The sequence below is a fragment of the Pelobates fuscus genome, chromosome 4 (genome assembly GCF_036172605.1).
Source record: "Pelobates fuscus isolate aPelFus1 chromosome 4, aPelFus1.pri, whole genome shotgun sequence".
Lineage (NCBI taxonomy): Eukaryota > Metazoa > Chordata > Amphibia > Anura > Pelobatidae > Pelobates > Pelobates fuscus.
Window position 1 is genome coordinate 270,939,674 of NC_086320.1, and position 24,234 is coordinate 270,963,907.

The window sequence follows — 24,234 nt, forward strand, 5'->3', positions numbered from 1 at the left end:
AGAAAAATCATTTGTAAAATTGAAAGAGGCTTTGTGCACCCAACCAGTTCTGGTAACCCCGGATTTCACTAAAGAGTTTATTGTGCAAACCGATGCATCAGAGATTGGGTTAGGGGCGGTTCTGTCTCAGGAAATTTAGGGTGAAGAACAGCCAGTGTTTTATTTAAGTAGGAAGCCGACTCCCGCTGAGAAAAATTATTCTATAGTGGAGAAAGAATGCCTTGCCATAAAATGGGCCTTAGACTCACTAAAATATTATCTGCTGGGCAGAAAATTTAGGTTGGTTACAGACCATGCTCCCTTAACCTGGAAGAGTCAAAACAAAGATAATAATGCCATGGTGATAAGGTGGTTCCTCAGTTTGCAACCTTTTCATTTTACAGTCGAACATAAGCCTGGCTCTAAACATGGAAAGGCTGACAGTTTGTCACGAGAAAATTTGTTATCTGTGGTCGCTCACCCCACTAGGTCTGAGCTGGGGGGGAGGATATGTGACAGTTTGGGGGATGGTGGTCAGGGGTGTATATCTGGCACCCAGACTTTTATGCAGCCACTATCCTGACATGTGGGTAAGCACATGCAGCCCCAGGGAAAGTTACCGTATATACTCGAGTATAAGCCGACCCGAATATAAGCCGAGGCCCCTAATTTTATCCAAAAAAACTGGGAAAACTTATTGACTCGAGTATAAGACTAGGGTGGGAAATGCAGCAGCTACTGGTAAATTTCTAAATAAAATTAGATCCTAAAAAAAATATATTAATTGAATATTTATTTACAGTGTGTGTATAATGAATGCAGCGTGTGTGTATGAGTGCAGCGTGTGTGTATGAGTGCAGCGTGTGTGTATGAGTGCAGCGTGTGTATGAGTGCAGTGTGTGTGTGCATGAATGCAGTGTGTGTGTATGAATGCAGTGTGTGAATGCAGTGTGTGCAGGGCCGGTGCAAGGATATTTGCCGCCGTAGGCAAAAAATTTTTTGCCGCCCCCTCCCCCCCCCATATGTCCTGACTTCCCCTCCTCCTCCCTCAGTGGTCCTTACCTCCCCACCCCCGTGTTCCTTCACCCCCCCCCCCCCCAGTGGTCCTGACTCACCCCTCCCCTAGTGGTCCTTACCCTCCCCTCCCCTAGTGGTCCTTACCCTCCCCTCCCCTAGTGGTCCTTACTTCCCCCTCCCCTCCCATAGTGGTCCTTATCCCACCCCCTCCCTCTCATAGTGGCCCTTATCCCCCTTCTCCCTCCCATAATGTTCCTTATCCCCCCCCCCATCCCTCCCATAGTGGTCCATATACCCCCCCCCCCCCTCCCTCCCATAGTGGTCCTTATACCCCCCTCCCTCCCATAGTGGTCCTTATACCCCCCTCCCATAGTGGTCCTTATCCCACCCCCTCCCTCCCATAGTGGTCCTTATACCCCCCCTCCCTCCCATAGTGGTCCTTATACCCCCCCTCCCTCCCATAGTGGTCCTTATACCCCCCCTCCCTCCCATAGTGGTCCTTATACCCCTTTTTTTTGTTATTAATTTTTTTTTTTATTATTATTTTTTTTAATTTTATTTATATATTTATTTTTTTTCGTCCCCCCTCCCTGCTTGATATATGGCAGGGAGGGGGGCTCCTTCCCTGGTGGTCCAGTGGCAGTTCAGTGGGGGGGAGAGGGGTGCTGGCAGAGCTGTAACTTACCTGTTCTGCAGCTCCTGTCAGCTCTCTCCTCCTCCGCGCCGTCCGTGCAGCTCCTTCTATCAGCTCACACTGTAAGTCTCGCGAGAGCCGCGGCTCTCGCGAGACTTACACTGGGAGCTGACCGAGGTGCTGAACGGACGGCGCGGAGGAGGAGAGAGCTGACAGGAGCTGCAGAACAGGTAAGTTACAGCTCTGCCAGCACCCCTCTCCCCCGGTCTGTATTATGGCAATGCAAATTGCCATAATACAGACAGTGACTCGAGTATAAGCCGAGTTGGGGTTTTTCAGCCCAAAAAATGGGCTGAAAAACTCGGCTTATACTCGAGTATATACGGTAAGTTGAAATGTAGGTTTGTTTTCTATGTTGTTATTTGGATCCATGGGGTGGAGTATTCGGAAGAGCAGGGTGGGACGATTCTCCACCCACTGTCAGAGTTGCTGTGCATGAGTCCAGCCCAAGTATTCTGAGGAGTTCTGGCTCACTGCCTAACAAGGTCATTAGCCTCACCTGTAGGGGCTGTGAGCAGTTATATAACTGCAGTTATAGCAGGGTGGAGTGAGGGAAGTGTTTTGAGGAGAAAAAAAGGTTTGCTGTTGTATCCTGTTGTATCCTGTTGTATCTTGCTACTTCTTAACAACAGAAAATAAACAGGCCAGAGGCCTTTGAAACTAGACATTGTCTTGGCCTGGTTTCCTTACCCTAGAGGGCTGTGTAGTTGCCAAAAGATCCTGGACAAACACACACAGGGAAATAAGTTTGTCACTATATATATATATATATATATATATATATTTGTGGTCATGGCATAAGCCGTAGTATTATTGACATAAGACAAACATAGAATGGAAAAGTCAGTTGTGGAGTGCCGGAACTGACGAGGAAGTAGGCCTGAAATAAAAGAGGGCCTACCTTATAGAAAGTTTATAAAAGCGGTGTGGTGGGTGGGACAATTCGCCAGACCTAACAGGTAAGGAGGGAAGGGTTGGTGCTCCTTAAGAAGGGGAACCAAGCCCCTCCCACAACTTCAGGCCACGCCTTCCATTTGTGGTCATGGCATAAGCCGTAGTATTATTGACATAAGACAAACATAGAATGGAAAAGTCAGTTGTGGAGTGCCGGAACTGACGAGGAAGTAGGCCTGAAATAAAAGAGGGCAAAAAGATATAACCATTTATTCGTTCTATAACCCAACAAAACACCATTACATATTCATAGTTTTGAACGCCAGGCGTACTTCTTGTACAGGCTGAGGGATGTATCGGGTGTATGCTGTGGATTTCCATCAGCCCAATATCTTAATAATGTGAGCTGGTATATTCTTCTTTGAAGCGGTGGTTGCGGCTCCTATGCAGAAAGAGTGTCCAGAATAGCTGGCTGGGTTCACACCTAACCGGATCAACAACATCCTAACATACATCATGAATTTGCTCGTAGTGAGTGTATTACCGTGCAAGGATAGGAGTGGTTGTGTCGGGGCCATATTACAGAAAGCCATAAGAGTGTTGAAAACTTCCACCGGACACCAGGTATTACTAGTGGGGTAATATGGTATAATGACTGTCTAACCTTTGGCGCTAGTTTTGGTATGGTGTAGGGATAGTTGGTAGTGATCGTAAACCTTTACCAGATCGGATCTTGTGATGAAGGTGGGTGAGTTAATGCTAGTGGTGGTGAATTCTCTGGGTCGTAGAAAACCGTAAAATGCCAGATAGCTGTTTTAATAACGCAATTGGTATGGCCTTCGAATGGTGAGGTGTCTAGTAGATCTGATAGTGCCTGGAATAATAGATCGTGGATGGGTAATCTAGTTGGTGCGGGTATAGGAGTGGAGTCTTTGATACCTTTAAGGATAGCCTTAACTTGGTAGGAGGATAGAAAGCGTTGTTTGTTAGGCCAAGTAGTGAGTATGTGGTGTTGAATACCTGTGATATACAATTTAATGGTGTTGTATGATAATGATAGACGAAGGTTCAAAAAGAAATGAAAGCAATAATGGTTTCCATAGAAAACTGGTCAATGACATTAAAGTCCAACAAGAATTTATTAAATACATCATAAGCTCTACCATATGCCTTCCTAGTATTAGCAGAAAGACCGAGCTGTGAGAGTTGCTGCCCGTGACATAGCAGTTCATTTAGTCCCAGACCATCTCCTGCCATTGTGGTACCGGAGTTGGTATTAGGGTAGCTGTTGGTAGAGCTTCCCGGAACTCCTGAAACTGAAAACGTGACAGGTGATCAGCTGCTACATTGAGAACCCCAGGCACATGAATGCAAGACAAAAGAAAACTGTGTTTAGCGGCTAGCCATGTGAGAGTCCTCATGAACCTTATGATGGCCAGGGAAGAGGAACGTCCCTTATTTACAACATGGCATGTAGCCATGTTGTCTGAGAAGCAACAAACCGTATTCCCCGACCAGCCTGCTCCCCACTTAACTGCTGCCGCTACGATAGGATAGAGCTTGAATAATGCTGAAGTTTCTTTAAACCTGGGGATCTCAGTAATCTCTCCTGGCCATTTACCATACATCCATTTGTTGCCCCAAATGGCGGCAAAATCCTGATGTGGCTGCGGCATCCGTCCAGAGTGATACCGACTTCTCTGACCAAACTGGGATAAAAATGCTTTTCCCGTTCCAGTTTAGCAAAAACTCCTTCCACATATGAAGGTCAGCTGTGGCATGTATGTCTAGGGTAATGCGGGCTGTGTCAGTTTGCAACATTGGGAACAGGCTAAGCAACCTGGAAATGAATGCTCTACCCTGTGGGATAATTTTCATTGCGACGTTTAATGAACCCAACAGAGATTGCAATTCCTTCCTATTACATGAGCCTCCTCCCAAGTAAAGGTCGATGGCTGCCAGAATGCGATCAATCTTCTCCCTGGGGAGGCTAGCTTGCATGTTCACAGAGTCCAGCACTACCCCTAAGAAGTTGATTAAAGTATCTGGACCTTCAGTCTTTGCTGGTGATACCGGAATTCCTAACTGTGTGAACAGTCGTGTGATTGTTTGGAGGCTAGTAGGGGGTGCTAAGTTAGTCTCTATGGTAAGGAAATCGTCCAGGTAATGGATGACAGTGGGGCATTTACAAACGTTAAGTAGCATCCAACACAGCGTCTCCGCAAATATATCAAAAATCCTGGGGCTGCTCTTTGAACCAAACGTGAGACGGGTGAAAAAGTAGTACGAGCCTTGCCACTTAACCCCATGTAAATGCCATAGGGATGGATGAATAGGGAGTAATTTGAAAGCGTTCACAATATCCGTGTTCCTTAGCCACGCCCCTAACCCGGCCGATAGGATGGCTGTGACTGCGTTGTCTATGTTAGCATATTGGAGGGAGAATTCTTCAGATGGTATCAGTGAATTTAGACTAGGGGTAGGAGATGCATGGGGGGCTGACAGGTTGAGAATTAGCCTTTGTTTGTTAGAGGATTTATTAGTGACCAGTCCTATGGGATTAGTTCTCCAGACCGCGAACGGCGGGGCGTCAAAAGGGCCTAATAAGAATCCTTGGTCTATTTCCTTCTGTAGGAGTGAGTCAATCGTGTCGGGTGCTGTTAGGGCAGTCTGTAAATTCTTACATTCCAGGATCCCTGTAGGCATGTGTATAATCCCCGTGTGAAACCCCATCGTAAACCCTGCCACCAAAAAGTCAACGAGATGTTGTGATGGGTGATCACATAAAAGTTCTTTGAGTAGGGAGACATTAAGAGACGTTTGATACTGCTTAGGAAATAGTTTATTTGGGCACAGTGCCTTGGCGTGAGCCCTGAAACATATAGAGCAGACATGAAGAAGTCTGCAGGCACTGTAACCGCAAGTTCCGGTGTTAAAATTGTTGCAGACCTGCGACTTGCCCAAGAACACTATATCCCGGCCTAGTTTGTCTTTTAGAACCCTGCCTGCTCTCCCTGTGGGTACCACATTAGTAGGTGAAAAGACAGCATTCACCTCAGGAGAATTAGGGCACAAATTAGCCGTGTGGGAATTGGCTGAACAGATGGCACAAGCTGGTGTTTTCAGGCCCGCAAAGTGCCGGCAAAACAGCTCAGTATCGAGCACACTCCAGTCAGCCTGAATATTAAACTGTGCTAGGGTGGCCGACGCCTTTGCGGAAAACGCACGGTGGTAGTCATAAAAAGACGTAGCACCGTACTTGTGACCCAAATCCACCAGCTTGTGGAGGTATAAGTCCAATTCTTCCCTTCTGTTTGGATATACAGAGCATAGGACATCCCTGTATATACCAAAAGCCAGTACGGATTCTGGAATCGACAGCTTTTGATTCAAACTGGGATCTCTGGACTTTAGCACCACTGACACATCCCCATACGCATAGGTCTTATTCTCAAGGACATCTTGCGAGGCTATCAGCAGTGATACCAGATTGATATCCTTTCCTTCCAAGATGTCCTTTTTGTTTTTTTCAGGCACCATGTGTGCTGGGTTAATTATGTGCGGGTCTTTAAAACTAGTAGGTAAATTACCCGGTAGGGGGTCCAAGCGCACCGCAGCAACCGGGTTCCCTGCAGCAGCAGGCGACCTTTGGCTCTGGCTATCTGCATCCATTTTGTCGAGCCTGTCCGTGAGACGACCCAAAGAGGTCAGGACTGATGACAAAACTGACTGCAGATCTGAGGACTGGTTCCCGCTGGACCCTTCCCCCGCCCCAGTGTTATCAGTCTGGGTATTCAATAGTCTGTACAAATCCGCTTTCCTAGCCGTAGCAGGGAAAGGAATATTTCTCTTCCTCAATTCAGCAGTGATTCTTGGAATAGTCCATGCCCTGAGTGATGCCGGGCTTGCGTTGTCGTCACCCCGAGATGGAGTGACCGATCTAGCCGGTGTACTGGCTATGGACACATCTTCCCTTTCTTCAGGAACTTGTGACATGCTACAACATAAAACAATATGTTATCTGGGATGCTACTCAACTGGCTCTTGCTACTAATGCCAAGCGGCGAAGAATTACTAAGCGACGTGACTGGTGAGTCCCTGCTAGTAGCCAAGCGGCTATGAGAGGCTCTATCTATGATTTGGCGCGTGTGGGGTACGTGGCCATTGGCATTATGGCGGGGTGGTGGCCTCTCTGTGACTTGTAAAGCATAAGACAGAATGGGAGTGACAAGTGAGGCCCTCCCTATGCAACAAGCGAGGCGGCTAGCTATGAATGGGCCCGAGGGGATGCCGTACCTCCGAATTGAGGATGGGTGTTGGCCTCGCTGGACCACTAACGTAAGGCATAGAAGGCCAGAAAAACATACCTAGTGGGTCCTATTTTAGTAAGCCAGTTTCTGTATTAACCCAAACGGGTAGGTAGGGAGGGTGAAGTAGTCGAAACGTGACGTACCTGATGAGTAAGTTGCCAGGTAGTATGAGAAGGAGTGTACAGGTGATCTATCGTAATCTACAAGAGTAATTGACGTTTGTATGGGTACAATAAAAGTGCCCCAAGCACCCCAGCTAAACTGATACCTACCAGTAGTACTTCACTAGTAGTGAAGTTTGCAGAAAGTAGGACCACGTGACCCAGGTGAGCTGTAGTAACCTACGAGAGTAACATTAGTTTGTAAGGGTTTTAAAATATGAGGCCCTCAACCCCCTGCTGATCAGATACCTACCAGTAAATATTCCAACAGTTTAGGTGACTGGAGCCCAAATACTCAAAAGTGCTATGATGCTTATACCTAGTAATATAGAAAAACATATAAGGAATCTGGTCTAGCGTGACCTTTAAGTTATCTTTAAATAGTGATAACTGACCTATGTTGAGTGCACAGTTGGTAGGGTAGCAGAACGTAGAGAATTGCTGTAGAACACTGAAATACAAGAGGTCTCTTAATCAATTGACCGTTTAAGCATGTTGTGACAATATGTATCGTATATTAAAACTCATATGAAGCACATAACGCTGGATTTATTAATAATGTAATCCGAGAACCAAATGATGTTGTGATTATAACCCTTCTGCACATCAGGGTTGTGTGACCAACTGAAATAGTACTAAAACCAGTCACCAGAAGCATTCATAGTGCCTATCATAGGTGAACCAAAGGATAGAATGTGAGAATTCTGCAAAATGAAATGGTAACGAGGTGACTACAAGTAAAAGCCTTGTCCCACCTGTAAATAATGATTATCCCTGCATGATTTTTTAAAAGCAGTAGTGTAGTCATAAGACATATCCTGTAATAACCCCAAAATTAGAAAGAAATCATGCACATGTCATACTCTATTATTACCACCAGGGGTCGTGAAACCAAACTATAAAGAAAACAGTGATAATAAAATAAGCCACCAGAGGTCGCCCTATCGTTTATACCAGTTTACACATAATAAGGAAAAAATGTTCGGCAAACGAACGGGCAAGGAGTAAAACGAAATGCCCTCATATGAACTAACATAACCTTACAATATATGAATACCGGCCGTAACCGAAAGCCGGTATTCGTATGAAAATGCCGAAATGCGTATGAAACGTCGTAAAGCATGACGTAAAATGACCGCGCCGGAATTGCGACGGCCGTAACTTACAATTTAACCGCAACGAAGAGCGCAGCGAGCCGCCCAGCCAGGAAATGAAGCCGGACAGGCGAAGACCGGAGGAGTGGGACCCTGGAAGCTACTCACGGAGAAACAGGTAAGAAGAATGGCACCAGGACCACCGGAAGTGACGAACTCTCTACCCACAATTCGCCAGACCTAACAGGTAAGGAGGGAAGGGTTGGTGCTCCTTAAGAAGGGGAACCAAGCCCCTCCCACAACTTCAGGCCATGCCTTCCATATATATATATATATATATATATATATATATATATATATATATATATATATATATATATATATATATATATATATATATATATATATATATATATATATATATACAGGGAGTGCAGAATTATTAGGCAAGTTGTATTTTTGAGGATTAATTTTATTATTGAACAACAACCATGTTCTCAATGAACCCAAAAAACTCATTAATATCAAAGCTGAATATTTTTGGAAGTAGTTTTTAGTTTGTTTTTAGTTATAGCTATTTTAGGGGGATATCTGTGTGTGCAGGTGACTATTACTGTTCCTAATTATTAGGCAACTTAACAAAAAACAAATATATACCCATTTCAATGATTTATTTTTACCAGTGAAACCAATATAACATCTCAACATTCACAAATATACATTTCTGACATTCAAAAACATAACAAAAACAAATCAGTGACCAGGGGCGGACTGACCACTCGGGCAGATCGGTCATGGACCGAGGGCCCGAGGCAGTCAGGGGCCCGGCAGGTTGCACAGCCATGCTCTGGCTGGGAGATCAGATCACAGATTCTCCCCAGCCAGAATCAAACATATTCTAGGGATAGGTTGCTCCTGCTTCCTATACCTCTCTGTTTCCCCCCTCCACTCCCACCTTCTGAGACCTGGCAGTGATCCTGCTGATCCTGCTGCTCCTGCCAGGTCTCCTCCACGCAATGACTGCGGAGCTCCGTGTGAGGGGAAGAGGCGGGGCCGAAAGAGGGGAAGTTACATCACTTCCTGTCCTGCAGAATCTGCTGAACCCTGGCAGACAGCAGGTAAGTAAATATTATTTTTTTTAAAGCTAATATCCCCCTTCACCCATCCCAGCCCTGTGCCCCCCTTCACCCATCTCAGCCCTGTGCCCCCCTTCACCCACCCAGTGCCCCCTTCACCCATCTCAGCCCCAGTGCCCCTTTCACCTATCCCAGCCCTGTGCCCCCTTCACCCATCCCAGTGCCCCCTTCACCCATCCCAGCGCCCCCTTCACCCATCCCAGCTCTGTACCCCCTTAACCCACCCCAGCGCCCCCTTCACCCATCCCAGCTCTGTACCCCCTTAACCCACCCCAGCGCCCCCTTCACCCATCCCAGCTCTGTGCCCCCTTCACCCATCCCAGCCCTGTGCCCCTTCACCCATCTCAGCCCTGTGCCCCTTCACCCTTCCCAGTCCTGTGCCCCCCTTCACCCACCCAGTGTCCCCTTCACCCATCTCAGCCCCAGTGCCCCTTTAATCTATCCCAGCCCTGTGCCCCCTTCACCCATCCCAGCACCTGTACCCCCTTAACCCACCCCAGCGCCCCCTACACCCAGCCCTGTGCCCCCCTTCACCCAGACCAGCCCCAGTGCCCCCTTCACCCATCCCAGCACCTGTACCCCCTTAACCCACCCCAGCGCCCCCTTCACCCATCCCAGCCCTGTGCCCCCTTCACCCATCTCAGCCCTGTGCCCCCTTCACCCATCTCAGCCCTGTGCCCCCCTTCACCCATCTCAGCCCTGTGCCCCCCTTCACCCTTCCCAGTCCTGTGCCCCCTTCACCCACCCAGTGCCCCTTCACCCATCTCAGCCCCAGTGCCCCTTTCACCTATCCCAGCCCTGTGCCCCCTTCACCTATCCCAGCCCTGTGCCCCCTTCACCCATCCCAGCACCTGTACCCCCTTAACCCACCCCAGCACCCCCTTCACCCATCCCAGCCCTGTGCCCCCCTTTGCCCAGCCCCAGTGCTCCCCTTCACCCATCCCAGCCCCTGTGCCCCCTTCACCCATCCCAGCCCTGTGCCCCCCTTCACCCATCCCAGCCCTGTGCCCCCTTTCACCCATCCCAGACCCTGTGCCCCCTTTCACCCATCCCAGCCCCTTTGCCCCTTTCACCCATCCCAGCCCCTGTGCCCCCTTTCACCCATCCCAGCCCCTGTGCCCCTTTAGCCATCCCAGCCCCAGTGCCACCCCCACCCAGCCCAGCACCTGTGCCCCCTTCATCCATACCAGCCCTTGTGCTCCCTTTACCCATCCCAGCCCCTGTGCCCCTTTCACCCAGCCCCTGTGCCACCTTCACCCATCCCAGCCCCTGTGCCCCCTTTATCCATCCCAGCCCCTGTACTCCTTTATCCATCCCAGCCCCTGTACCCACCTTTTCCTATCCCAGCCCCTGTGCCCCCTTTACCCATCCCAGGCCCTGTGCCCCCTTCACCCATAACACCACCTGTGCCCCCTTCACCCATCCCAGTCACTATGCCCCTGTATCCATCTGAGCCCCCTTTCACAGCCCCTCTGCCCTCTTTATCCATCTGAGCCCCTATGCTCCTTCACCCACCACAGCCCCTATGCCCCTTTACCATCCCAGATCCCACTCCCCCTTCACCCACTACAGCCCTATCACTCTCATTCCTATCCTTCCCTGTACCCACCACAGCCTCTTTGCCTTCTTGTACACTCCTCAGCCTCTCTCTCTCCCTGTACCCACCTCACCCCTATGCCTTCCTGCACCCACTACAGTCCTCATCACTCATCCCTATCCCTCCCTGCACTCACTACAGCCCCTATCCCTCACTGCTCCCACTGCAGCCGCTATCCCCCCACCGTCCGTATGCCCCCTGCACCTACTATAGCCCATATCCCCCCACCGTCCGTATGCCCCCTGCACCTACTATAGCCCATATCCCCCTTCATGCACTGCAGTAACTATCCACACACATACTGCAGCCTCTGTATCTCCCCCACACAGTAGAGCCTCTAGTATCATACAATCATACACTACAGTCCAAGTATCCGCCAGCTGCCTACTAAACCCCCTATCCCACACACACACACAACAGCCCCTATCCACCCACTCTCTGCAACACAACCAGCCCTCTCCACTAACATACGACACTGCAAACAGCTCCATACACACACACAAACCCACAAGGAACCTCACTGTATGCACGTAATCCCACAAACAGCATTCCCACACATTCAATACCACATGCAGCCTCCCTACACAAACATCAAAACAGGCATCCTCAGCATGGCAATACTGCATACATCCTCCTTATACATACAAACGCAATTATTACAATTACTTATATAGCACCAACATATTCTGCAGCGCAGTACAATAAGTAAAACAAGTCAAACAATTAATTCTTATTCAACATGTTGACATACAGGAACACAAGCAGCATCCCACACAAGTAGCCTCCAAACACATGTGTTTGGAGGCTGCTTGTATGGTTGAACATGTGGGGGATGCTGCTTGTGATGTCACCAACAAACACAGAGGAAGTGTTTAATTAAATTTGCTTTATGTCTTTATTTTAATGACGGGGGGTAGGGGGGGGGGGGGGACGTAAGGCAAGCTATTAAGGGGTACTCCACTCAAAAACAATGTTTTATGAAAACACTGTTTTTGGTTGGATTAACCCTTTAAAGTATATCTGGCCCTGTTTGGGGGACGCCATGACTCACACAGCCATGCTGGGTAGCGCGCACATATCTGTATGACAGCTGCACAAAGACCTTGCACCAGGAGGGGGGCCCTTGATCTCCTAATGACCGAGGGCCCTATAAGTTGTCAGTCCGCCCCTGTCAGTGACCAATATAGCCACCTTTCTTTGCAAGGACACTCAAAAGCCTGCCATCCATGGATTCTGTCAGTGTTTTGATCTGTTCACCATCAACATTGCGTGCAGCAGCAACCACAGCCTCCCAGACACTGTTCAGAGAGGTGTACTGTTTTCCCTCCTTGTAAATCTCACATTTGATGATGGACCACAGGTTCTCAATGGGGTTCAGATCAGGTGAACAAGGAGGCCATGTCATTAGATTTTCTTCTTTTATACCCTTTCTTGCCAGCCACGCTGTGGAGTACTTGGATGCGTGTGATGGAGCATTGTCCTGCATGAAAATCATGTTTTTTCTTGAAGGATGCAGACTTCTTCCTGTACCACAGCTTGAAGAAGGTGTCTTCCAGAAACTGGCAGTAGGACTGGGAGTTGAGCTTGACTCCATCCTCAACCCGAAAAGGCCCCACAAGCTCATCTTTGATGATACCAGCCCAAACCAGTACTCCACCTCCACCTTGCTGGCGTCTGAGTCGGACTGGAGCTCTCTGCCCTTTACCAATCCAGCCACGGGCCCATCCATCTGGCCCATCAAGACTCACTCTCATTTCATCAGTCCATAAAACCTTAGAAAAATCAGTCTTGAGATATTTCTTGGCCCAGTCTTGACGTTTCAGCTTGTGTGTCTTGTTCAGTGGTGGTCGTCTTTCAGCCTTTCTTACCTTGGCCATGTCTCTGAGTATTGCACACCTTGTGCTTTTGGGCACTCCAGTGATGTTGCAGCTCTGAAATATGGCCAAACTGGTGGCAAGTGGCATCTTGGCAGCTGCACGCTTGACTTTTCTCAGTTCATGGGCAGTTATTTTGCGCCTTGGTTTCTCCACACGCTTCTTGCGACCCTGTTGACTATTTTGAATGAAACGCTTGATTGTTCGATGATCACGCTTCAGAAGCTTTGCAATTTTAAGAGTGCTGCATCCCTCTGCAAGATATCTCACTATTTTTGACTTTTCTGAGCCTGTCAAGTCCTTCTTTTGACCCATTTTGCCAAAGGAAAGGAAGTTGCCTAATAATTATGCACACCTGATATAGGGTGTTGATGTCATTAGACCACACCCCTTCTCATTACAGAGATGCACATCACCTAATATGCTTAATTGGTAGTAGGCTTTCGAGCCTATACAGCTTGGAGTAAGACAACATGCATAAAGAGGATGATGTGGTCAAAATACTCATTTGCCTAATAATTCTGCACTCCCTGTATATATATATATATGATCTTGATAAAGACCGCTAGACGGTCGAAACGTCGATTTTTTTGCGTGCTATTTGAATACAGTAATTTGATTTACCAAACCCATGGAGTGCTCTCATTTCTTGCTTTGTTTATAGTATTTTGCACAGAGAAGCACCTGGTATGTATTATTATTTGGGAAGAGTGCCAGAAATTGCATAGTTTCTATATATATATATATATATATATATATTGTGTTCAGGGTTACATGGAATATGATATGAAATAAGATTGTTGTTAGCAAACCTGTGATTGGAAAAAGTTAGTTGAGGTGTGGCGAAACCGACGTATGCTGTAGGCCGGTAAATAAAGTGGGCAAAAAGGAATACATATCATGCTCAAAATACATTTGTTGAGTAAAGAACATAATACCATGCAAGTACATTAAGATGACATTTTCCATGCATGCCCTTCGTGTTTCCTGTACTGGTTGGGGTATGTATGTTGTAAATGCTGATGACTTCCAGTGACCTAGAGTTTAATGACATGGACTGGAACGTGCTGGCTCGATGCCGTAGATGCAGCCTCTATTCTACACGAGTGTCACGAATAAAGGCTAGGGATTATTCTGAGCCCTGTTAAATGATAACCGTACATATAACATGCCTTAGAGGGAGTGAGGATAGTCCCGTGAAGTGACAGTAGCGGAAGAGATGCAATATACGGTACAGTGAGGAGGTAGCTATCGAAAACCTTCACCGGCACCATATATTATTCATGGGATAGTATGGAATGTTGACGGGTTGACCCAGTTGACTCGTTTTGGTCACGGGTAGAGTCAGTATGTAATGATCTTGATGTTTAATTAGGTAGGAGCTTCGAAAGCAACCTTGTGCAATGTGTTGGGCACTGATGGTGAATTCTCGTGGGCCTCAGGAAGCTGTAAAAGACCAGGTAAATAGCAGTTTCATAGTTAGTGAGGGGTTTAAAAGGGGCTGAATCTAGCAACTTAGACAGGTTTTGGATACCCTTAAGTGTAGTCTGATTGGAAAAGGATGAAAGGAAACTGGCGTTGTTGGAAAGTAGAGAAACATGTGAGGTTGGATGACAGTTAGTGGTAACTTGACAGTATAGCGAGATAGCCTAAATTGAAGGTGACAAAATAAGATAGCGAACACAACCAGAGACATAACCCACATTATGTCCTGAAGGACCACTTAGCTGTGACGTGCGTAGTAATTGAAAGACTTGTGACAGCAATTGTTGGGAGACCACAACTTGAAATACCTTAGAACCTGGAGGAGTAATACCGTGTACATTGAAATAGCGGAATCTGCCAGACACGTGAGCCCTACGAGGGCTAAGGAAATAGTTGTAAACATGTAAGTGACAACCAATATATACCTTGCCAACAATTAAGGGGTAACATGAGCGACTTAGACTAAACCAGGTGGCATGAATATGAAAATACCAGCATATGACATCACACTTAAACTGAATAGCATTAAGGCATATAGCAAAATTCTAATAATGCCGAAACTCTGGAAAGTATGTGAATCGTGAACCTGTCACATGTATAAGCCGCTGTTGTGGAAATGGAATATTACCCTGATTACTTAAACGTGTAAAATGTCTATTTACTTTATATAGCTCTCAATCAGCATTAATCGTTATATATGATTTACTTAAAATGGCCGCTAGGGCCACGGAGTTTCCCTTAGTCATCGAATAACACCCTTACTAACAAGATGGCGCTGGAATCTGGGGGAGACCCGCATGATGCCAGTGACATCACACCCGGTAGGACGAGCAATAAATCTTAACCCCTAACCAATTATTGATGTATAAATCTATGTTATCTCTGACAATGCTATGATGCATTTTTTGCTTTATAAGGGGCATGCCTGCCCCCTCTAATAAACATTCCTCAAGTTCTTCATTAACCTGAAACTTGTGTCTGGTGTGAATTACTTCAGGGAGCGTGCACGCATTGTTTCTTAATTTGGCCAGGGGCAGATACGCAAAATAATCGATTGATTGATTTCCACTTCATTTGGTGCCCAACGTGGGGCTCCGGATTGGCCGGTTTGGACGGCCGGAATCCAACGGACCGGAGCGGACCTCCGGAAAGGGGGACAACCGGAGCCTGATCACCTCCGAATACAGCCATTGTCTGTATTCTCCTGTTTTGTGCCGGTCTGTCTCCGCGTCTACTTTCGGCTTCCAGAAGGCTACAAGACAGGTAAATTCTTATCCGGAGCCTCTTTAAACGAACCTGTCGATTGTCTATCTGCCTCCTGAGTGTTTGCAAGTATGTGTGTGACGGGCGATATATGTGAGTTTGTCCTTTTTAAAGAAACCTAGCTTGACTGCCTAGCGGGCAGGGAACGCGATATATGTGAGTTTGTCCTTTTTAAAGAAACCTAGCTTGACTGCCTAGCGGGCAGGAAACGCGATATATGTGAGTTTGTCCTTTTTAAAGAAACCTAGCTTGACTGCCTAGCAGGCAGGGAACGCAATATATTTGAGTTTGTCCTTTTTAAAGAAACCTAGCTTGACTGCCTAGCGGGCAGGGAACGCGATATATGTGAGTTTATCCTTTTTAAAGAAACCTAGCTTGACTGCCTAGCGAGCAGGGAACGCATTTTATGTGGTTTGTCCCTTTTAAAGAAACTTAGCTTGACTGCCTAGCGGGCAGGGAACGCATTTTATGTGGTTTGTCCTTTTAGAGGCTGGGGATCACCCTAGTAGAGGGTTGGGGATTTTATATTGTGACAGCCAGTAGAGGCTGGGGACCACCCTAGTAGAGGGTTGGGGATTTTATATTGTGACAGCCAGTAGAGGCTGGGGACCACCCTAGTAGAGGGTCGGGGATTTTATATTGTGACAGCCAGTAGAGGCTGCGGACCACCCTAGTAGAGGGTTGGTTTTTTTTTTACACTGTGATTATTACTATGTTATCGTTGATGAGCCAGTGAGGGGCTGGGTGACAGCCTAGAGAAGGGCTGGGATTATTCATGTATTGACCTGACTGGATCAGGATTTATGTGCTGTATTTCACTGTTTTATGCATGTTGTTCGAATATGTACATGGCCATATTACTTTACGCTATCCTGTGGATTCTGTTCAATTGTTGTTACAGTGTGGGTACCCTGGGTGTGTGTGTATGTGCTCTGTGGTTCGCTCTAGATTCTGGGGTTTACACACACCTCTATGTGTGTGATTTTTGTAAGTGTCTCTTACTCAGCCTTGCCACGTTCATATTCTCCTTTTTCCTATATCTTTCCTGTGTTTGCTGCCCAGAGCTGTGTTAGTCACCCACACTCGCCCACAACTGTCCGTGATCACCATCTCGGGTGAGCGGACTCCCTGTGACTAGTCTACGTTTAGGGAAGACGCACGGGACCTCGGTCCTCGTGGCAGTCGAGCACTGTAGACTCTCTTCCTTCTTCTTCTCCCTCCCTCTGTCTCTGTCACATGGCGCTCTTTGTTTGGTTAGAATGGGACAGGAACACGCTAGACCCGCTAAGGGACTCTTAGTTTGTGATATTGTAAAAGAGAGGGCTGGAGAGGAAGCAGTGTTGAAAATGAAGAAAATAGCAAAGATTTGCAGTTTCCAAATGTCCCCAGTGGTAGACTGCAGCCAGAGTTTTGGAGAAAGTTGCTCATTGACAAAGAGGGTTTATTGTTAGACAATGGACTGACCAAAGTCGTAGAAGCATGGTATCGAGTCGCTAGAGGACTCAAACGGGAGGGTTGGACAGAGGAAGAATTAGAGTTCGGGGGGCAAACAATTTATGTGTATCATCGAAATGATTGTAATAATGATGTGCCTCCGGTCGCCCCGCGGCCACCGCCCTATGATGGCGCTCAGAATTTATCGAATGACTCATGCCCCGCCTCCCCCATCGATGCCCAGCCACCATCCCTTCCCAGCATGGGACCCGCCCCTACTCCCCTGTGTCCAGTACTCGGAGCTGATGGAGCCTACTTTTACCCCATCCCATTACATTCACCCATCCAGTTGCTTCAGCAGTCCCCTCCGGTACCCGATCCGACTCCGCCAGTGCCCCATTCCCCATTCCCCATTCCCCTCTGATATTCCTCTCTCTCTACCGTCATCTCCCTGCTCTCTCTCTCCCCTGCAGACTCCACCTGTCCCCACTGCTCCCCTGTCTATTGCCATTGGTTCTGTACTCCCCCACCCTGACACGCCCGATAGTACCCCTCCGGCTTCTCCTCTTCCTCCTGACCCTCCTTCTCCTCCTTCTCCTTACGCTGATCTGTCATCTCTCCTCTCTTCTTTCCGTCCGACTTCGTCCCAACCTACTACTCCAACTCCTCCTCCTCCTCCTCCTCCTCCTGACCCTCCTTCTCCTACTGATCTATCATCTCTCCTCTCCTCCTTCCTTTCGACTTCGTCCCAACCTACTATTCCAACTCCTCCTCCACCTCCTCCTCCTCCTCCTGACCCTCCTTCTCCTACTGATATATCATCTCTCCTCTCCTCCTTCCTTTCGGCTTCGTCCCAACCTACTATTCCAACTCCTCCTCCACCTCCACCTCCTGACCCTCCTTCTCCTACTGATCTATCATCTCTCCTCCTTCCTTTCAGTTTCGTCCCAACCTACTACTCCAGCTCCTCCTCCTCCTCCTCCTCTTGACCCTCCTTCTCCTACTGATCTATCATCTCTCCTCTCCTCCTTCCTTTCGGCTTCGTCCCAACCTACTATTCCAACTCCTCCCCCACCTCCTCCTCCTCCTCCTGACCCTCCTTCTCCTACTGATCTATCATCTCTCCTCTCCTCCTTCCTTTCGGCTTCATCCCAACCTACTATTCCAACTCCTCCTCCACCTCCTCCTCCTCCTCCTGACCCTCCTTCTCCTACTGATCTATCATCTCTCCTCTCCTCCTTCCTTTCGGCTTCATCCCAACCTACTACCCTAGCTCCTCCTCCACCTCCTCCTCCTCCTCCTGACCCTCCTTCTCCTACTGATCTATCATCTGTCTTCTCCTCCTTCCTTTCGGCTTCGTCCCAACCCATCACCCCAGCTCCTCCTCCCCCTCATCCTCCTCCTCCTGACCCTCCTTCTCCCACTGATCTATCATCTCTCCTCTCCTCCTTCCTTTCGGCTTTGTCCCAACCCACCGCTCCAGCTCTTCTTCCACCTCCTCCTCCTCCTCCTCTTGACTTTCCTACTCTCCCTTCTTCTCCCACTGACCTGTCATCTCTCCTATCATCCTTCCTCTCTGTCTCATCACATCCTATTACCCCGGTAGCCCCACCACCTACTATTTCCCCCACACCTCCTCCCGTGGACATGACCTCACTACTTTCTGTCCTCTCTAACCTAGTCCGCCCGAGACTCCTACTCCCCCTCCTTCCTCCCTTCCTCCTGAATCCTTTCCCGTCCCCTCTGGCCCTTTATCCATATTGACCTCCGCCCTGACTTCTTGTCTTACACGCCCAGCCCAACCAACAGCGACCTCCGCCTCCTCCATGGCCCTTGTCCCGTACTCCCCGGCCACAGATCCAAACTTCCCGCTCATGGTGGTCGGCTCAGACGAGCCTGCCACGTCAGATCACGCCTATGCTGTTGGCAATTCCCCGGCAGCCTCCGGCTTCCATCCCACCACGTCACAGATGATCACTCCCCGTGTCCCCGGGCCTTCGGATATGCACGCTCCTGGCTCCATTGATGTAGCATCCTACCATGGTCTCCCAAACCCAGTTCCCCTTGCAGATGCGAATAGACCCCCCCCCCTGAGACAAGCCCCTTCCGGTTTGCATCTGCAGGTGCCCCCTGCCACGGAAGGTGCCCCGCCGATGTATGTTACATTTAACCCATCACAGGCTGCCACTCTGGTTACTTCCCTCCCGGACCCTGAGAAACAACCCATGCCATTCTTTCGTAGAATGGCTCAGATACGTAAGACATATTCCGCTGCCTGGCGGGATTTATACAGTTTGTGTGAAATTAAAGCTGGAGACGCATATTGGCCAATCATGGCAAGGAGTTTCAATGATGCTCCTCTCACTACTGATATGGACTACCAGTCCGGAATTACTTTTTGTGAACAACTCCGTGCCTGGGCCCAAGATAAGCTAGCTGACCAGGCAACGTGCATTAATGATATTGTCCAAGACAAGATTGAGTCCGTAGAAAAGTACCACTCACGTTTGACCCACCCTTTTCTGACCTGTTTATAATAAAGCACACACACAGATGTTATCCGCTGCCTTTGTGGCCGGTCTAAAAGAAAACATTCGTAAGGGTTTAATACTTAATACACGACCCGAGTATAGAATAATTGCTCTGGACACTCTCTTGTTAGTTGCTAAAGGGTTGGAGTCCGTGTTACAACCCACACAGAGAAGGAATAGTCCCCTGATGCTCACAGCCCCTGCCCCAACCCCTGCACCAGCCACCACTCTCCAGGGGTATCCTGTACAACCAGCACAACCACAGACTACGGTTTTCACACAAGGCAGACCTCTAACCGTGCCCAGAACTTGCTTTAACTGCCAGCAGTTTGGCCATTTTAGAAGCTATTGCCCTCTCCCGAGAATTTTTAGGCCACAGCAACCCCGGATCCCTAATTCTGCTGCCACTGCCTATGGATACCATTCCCCTGGTTATCTGCCACCACCACCGCCGGCCCCGTATGTTCCACCTCCTCCTGAGTATTCCCAGGCCCCACCGCCACCTCCACCAGCTCCCACTGATGGATTTAGTAATAATGACTCTCAGGATGCTCGTTCTATGCCTAGGCAGATCCGTGCAGCTCGCCCTGTTTCCCAGCTTGGTCTTCCTTCTACCTCTACACGTCACAACGCTGGCCCTGACCAAGCCCACTTAGACTTATTACAATAGGTATCTGGCAAGCCTGTGTCTAGTACCCCTGCCATGGCAGTGTCTACAGGGGAAAGGGGGGGGCACTTGCCACAGTAGTCCTCCCCATTGAGGGACATCCTACCACCTTTTTGGTTGACACAGGTGCAGCCCGCAGTGTTCTTAGAGAACAAGACCTGCCAGACCTATCCTGTTTATCAGATCTTGATGTTTCCTGTGTTGGTGTAGATGGTACTCCCCGCAGCAATCCCCTAACTAAGCTTCTACGTGTTTGTTTCCGCTACCTGCCCCATTAACCTCCTAGGTGCCGAAATGTTGTCCCGCTTACAAGCTTCTATCACCTTCACTGCAGATGGTCAGGTACAATTACTCACGCCCCTGTCACGTAAAGACACGTCTGTTCTATGTTCCCTACCCCTGCTAATACACCTCACGTCCCCAAGGATGAAACAAGGGTCACGGATACCCCCAGTGCTCTGGACAGAATCCCTACTGAACTTTGGTCTACAGGCCCTGATGACATAGGCCGCCTACGAGTCCCACCGGTGATTGTCACCCTATTACCAGGAGCCACCCCTCCACAGAGACCACAGTACATGCGCAAGCTCTTGCCATCTCCAAACAGGTTGATAGTCTCCTAGCAAAAGGTGCCCTCATAAAGTGTGTGTCCCAGTGCAATACTCCCCTGTTCCCAGTGAAAAAAAAGACAGGAAAGGGCCAACCAGATCTGTACCGCATGGTCCAAGATCTCCGGGCTGTCAATTAAGTCACCGTCCGGGACACAGCGGTTGTCCCTAATCCACATACCTTACTTTCTCAGGTTCCAGCTACTGCTAGATTTTTCACAGTGGTCGATCTCGCTAACGCCCTTTTCAGTGTACCACTGGATCCATCCTGTCAACATCTATTTGCCTTCACTCACGACCGTCAACAGTACACATGGACAGTTATGCCACAAGGGGCACAGAACTCCCCCACTCAGTTTGCCAAGGCCATGTCCACCATTTTGGAACCATGGCAGAAGACACATACTGATGTGGTTTTACTTCAATATGTTGACGACCTGCTCCTTTGTGCGGATGACCTTTCTACCGCCGAACGAGAGTCCGAAGACCTCCTGTGTTTCCTGGCTGGCGAAGGTTGCAAGGCTTCCAAGTCGAAACTACAGTGGTGCTGGCCCTCAGTGGTCTTCTTGGGACATTGCCTTTCCCATGGCACCCGCCATCTTACCAGAAACAGGATCCTTGCTGTTTTGAATTTGTCACTACCATCTACTCACCAATCTCTTCATGCCTTCTTGGGCCTGATCACGTACTGCCGGTCCTGGATACCTGAGGCTTCTCAACTCATGCAACCTCTATATGATGCCTTGAAGAATGAACCTTACTCTCTCTCCCCTCAGGCGGTTGCTTGTTTTTCTACCCTTCAGAAGGCCATTTCATCCTCTCCTGCCCTGGGACTCCCCAATTACCAGTTGCCCTTCAAACTGTTTGTTTCCGAGAAGATGGGCCACGCCTCGGGTGTCCTTACTGAGACTCACGGGACTCATCAGAGACTGATTGGTTATTTCTCGTGCATGCTTGACCCCGTTGCCAGGGGTAGCCCAACCTGTCTGCGTGCCGTGTTTGTGCTAGCGCCCTACTGGACAAGACCAATGACTTCGTCCTTGGACATCCTCTGACTGTCCTTGCTCCACATGACATTTCAGCTATCTTACCTCACAATGCCATCTCCGTTTACAGACTTCTCTCTTGCTGCCTGACAATGTCACTCTCCAACGTTGCTATACCCTGAATCCGGCCACTCTTCTGCCACTTCCCAGGGGGGAGTGCCACACTACTGGTACAGCTTGGACATCAACCCTGACGTCCGGACAGAATTCCAAGTACCCACATTTGTAATTCCACATGATGAACAACCCGAGAACCTATTACACTGCACATTGTGGTCCAAAGATACTCCAGGATCTGATCCACACTATGAAGAAGAACTATTATGGGACTCCAAAGGCAACATGGTCTCACTAGTTCATTTGCCAATGGAAACAGCACACCTCTACCACCACTGGGATGTGGCTGTTCCTCACATCCCATTCACCAAATCTCCAGAACTTACATTGGAAGATTTGGGCCCACTGGCCAAATCTTGGAGCACTGCAACCCAAGACCAACTCACATTGATGGGGGTTAATAAAAGGATAATTAATTGTAATACAGTCAGTTATCCGAGGTATCATACTGAAATATGTGAAGATTCCCCTCCTACAGGACAGGACCCAGAGGCCCCCTCATAATTGCTTTAAACAGATGAAGATGGAAACCACCCATTTACCAAATGAAACCACTTTACCAAATCCAGATTGTACACTATTCGTGGACGGCTCCCGATTTGCTGATGAGCTTGGACAATACCATACTGGGTATGCAGTCACCACAGAAAGCCAGATACTGCAGGCTGCTGCACTTCCGCCGTCAAAATCAGCCCAAGAGGCCGAGCTAATAGCACTCACAGCGGCCTGTAAACTGTCAGAAGGCACACGTGTTAACATATATACCGACTCAAGATATGCCCTAGGCGTAGCACATGACTTTGGTCTGATCTGGAAAACCAGGGGCTTTCTCACAGCCACTGGCACCCCGGTGAAGCATGGGGAAGCTATTGCAGAACTAATGGATGCCCTATTACTGCCTAAGGAGTGGCCATATTGAAGGTGAAAGCACATGGCCGGTTGAACTCAACAGAAGCCCAGGGCAATCATCTGGCAGACCAAACTGCCAAAGAAGCGGCACGACAAGGATGGGAAGTGGACAGAAGAGTGGCCTCTACTGAAACCCCCATTTATACTATGCAGACTTTACCCATGGATCTTAGACTTCTCAGAGAACAACAAGCTGCAGCAACTCCCCAAGAAGAGCAGAGCTGGAAAGACAAGGGGGCGGTCCTCCAGATGATGTCTACACTATCAACCTCAAGTTTTGTCTGCCCAAAAATATGTATCCAGCCGTTGTCCAATGGGCTCATGGACCAGCTCATCTGTCTAAGCATCTGATGAACTCTTTAATTGATAAATACTTCGAAGCACCTGGTATTACTACCCTGACACAGAACTATTGCAGATCTTGCACAATTTGCGCAAAATGTAACCCCGGGAAAGTTGTCAAGGCTGTTCCTAATCACTTGGCTAAACCACTGTACCCCTTCCAAAGGACTCAAATTGACCAATTGGGGGACCAATTGGGGGTGACCCTTGCCTTTCATACACCATATCACCCACAGAGTAGCGGTAAGGTAGAACGTATGAATGGCACACTGAAGGCCAGAATGCTCAAAATGTCCCAAGAAACTAACATGCACTGGCCCGAGAGTCTTCCTTTAGCACTGTTCAGCGTACGATATACCCCAAGGGGGAAGCATAGTCTGTCCCCCTACGAGATCCTATTTGGTACAGCACCTAGGTTAGGTTGTTACTTTCCCCAACAACTTCAAATCCAGTCAGACGCTATGGTAGATTATGTTACTGCTCTCTCTAATGCCTTGACCAAAATCCATGCCCAAGTGTTTTCTTCTATTCCAGATCCAGACTCAAACACAGGCACACACAAATTACTTCCTGGTGACTGGGTTATGGTCAAGAAATTCCTAAGGAAACAAACCCCTGAGCCAAGATTCGATGGCCCGTACCAAGTGTTGCTGACAACCGCTACCTCAGTAAAGCTGGCCGGGAAGAGTTCCTGGATACACGCTTCACATTGCAAGAAAGTACCCAATCCAGAGGAAGCTACCTCCACTGAATCATGAGCTTCCTGCGTTTATTTTTGCTGCTAGGCCTGACAAAGGCCCAACAAGTTGCTATCACTAAAGACAATCGTGTACACATTTTGGTATAATTCATCCAACACACATGTGGCTACTTTTACTTTTGATTATTGTGATATTGTTCATTGTACCTTCCCACAGACACAACATTCTGCCATATACAAAGACATACCTAACAAGAAAGACCCATATATCTGTGTAACAGGGGGCCGCTGGGGACATCACTGTAGCTCCTGGAAAGCAGCTGGATGGAACACCGGTAGACCATGGGGCTACAAGCCCCAATGTGCTCTTGACAGG